Source organism: Sinocyclocheilus anshuiensis, unplaced genomic scaffold, assembly GCF_001515605.1.
Source record: "Sinocyclocheilus anshuiensis isolate Anshui unplaced genomic scaffold, SAMN03320099.WGS_v1.1 scaffold519, whole genome shotgun sequence".
Classification (NCBI taxonomy): Eukaryota; Metazoa; Chordata; class Actinopteri; order Cypriniformes; family Cyprinidae; genus Sinocyclocheilus; species Sinocyclocheilus anshuiensis.
This window is the reverse complement of record NW_015549637.1, coordinates 224,800-226,259: the sequence shown is the minus strand read 5'-3', so window position 1 is coordinate 226,259 and position 1,460 is coordinate 224,800. Positions and strand designations below refer to the sequence as shown.

Below are 1,460 nucleotides of genomic sequence, written 5' to 3'. Positions count from 1 at the left end.
TATATATAAATTATTATTTATATATATATATATATATATATCTATATCTTTGGCTTCACCAGACAATATAAACACAAACAAACAAACATCAAACAAATATACGTTAAATACACAAAAACATTATAAAAGATCTCAAATTTGACTTCAACATACACTAATTATTTTCTATAAAATATATTTCAACATATGCACCAATGTATATTATGAGTACATTTGTATGCATTATTATATTTTTTCTCAATTGTGATGCATCTGTTTACAAAAACAAATGGAAAATGTGGAAAGAAAATCAATGAAAAAAATCTAAGAAATCAAAGAAAAAAATTGATTTGTGACAGATTCATAAATTATTTAATACTGTAAATGAATGATTTATTACTAGGTATAAAAGTGAAGCGGGTGTGTTTCATGCCATTCGTCTCATTCATGTCTATTGTAATGTGCGGTGCATTGGAATGGCATTGATGACTGTTCTTCAGATCGTCGTGAAAACACCTCCAGCCAAAACCACAGAGTTTCCTCTCTTGAATGCGATGAGCGGTGATTAAAGTCTCTGTAGGACTCTTGAGAAGAATGAAACGCCGGACAGTCTGGAATCATTAGCTGATTAAAGCACATGTATTATTTACACGAGCGGCACTAGTCCCGTCATCAAACGCTCGTGTCAATAACGAGCAGCTCGTCGCTTCATCTGCCGAGGGCTTGTCTCGCTTTGGGAACAGACAACCTCATCTAAAAAGCTGAATTTCCTCAGAATGAAATCACTCTGAGCGCTAACTGGAACTCGGCAGTTATGAATGTAATTCAAGATGAGTTCAGAAATCAGCATGAGGATTAGAAACCAGACGCATCCGGAGAGACTCGGAACCCTGCTTCGGGTGTAATTCATGTATATATTTGTGACTCTGGAGCATAAAAGCAGTGTTAAGTCGCTGGGGTATATTTGTAGCAATAGCCAACAATACATTGTATGGGTCACAATTATTGATTTTTATTTTATGCCAAAAATCATTAGGATATTAAGTAAAGATCATGTTCCATGAAGATATTTTGTAAATTTCCTACCGTAAATATATCAAAACTTAATTTTTGATTAGTAATATGCATTGCTAAGAACTTCATTTGGACAACTTTAAAGATGATTTGTAAATATAAAAAGTAATATTAATAATAATAATAATAATAATGATATTTATATTATTTAGAATAATTTATTTTTAATAACAACAAGAATAATAAAAAAAAAAAAAAATTATTATTATATAAACCCATATGACTTGTACACCTCGAAAATGTGAATTTCTGAACTGCTATTATCATATAATGAAAGTGAATAGATAATAATAATAAACCTATCTATCTAATAAATCTCTCTCTCTTTCTCTGTCTCTGTCTCTCTCTCTCTCTCTCTCTCTCTGTCTCTCTCTCTCTCTCTCTGTCTGTCTGTCTGTCTGTCTGTC

At 31.6% G+C, this 1,460-nt stretch overlaps 1 pseudogene; it reads right to left on the bottom strand.

The window, feature by feature from the left end:
• Positions 1-1,460, bottom strand: part of LOC107659788 (MAM domain-containing glycosylphosphatidylinositol anchor protein 2-like) — a 178,093-nt pseudogene that overhangs the window by 9,670 nt on the left and 166,963 nt on the right.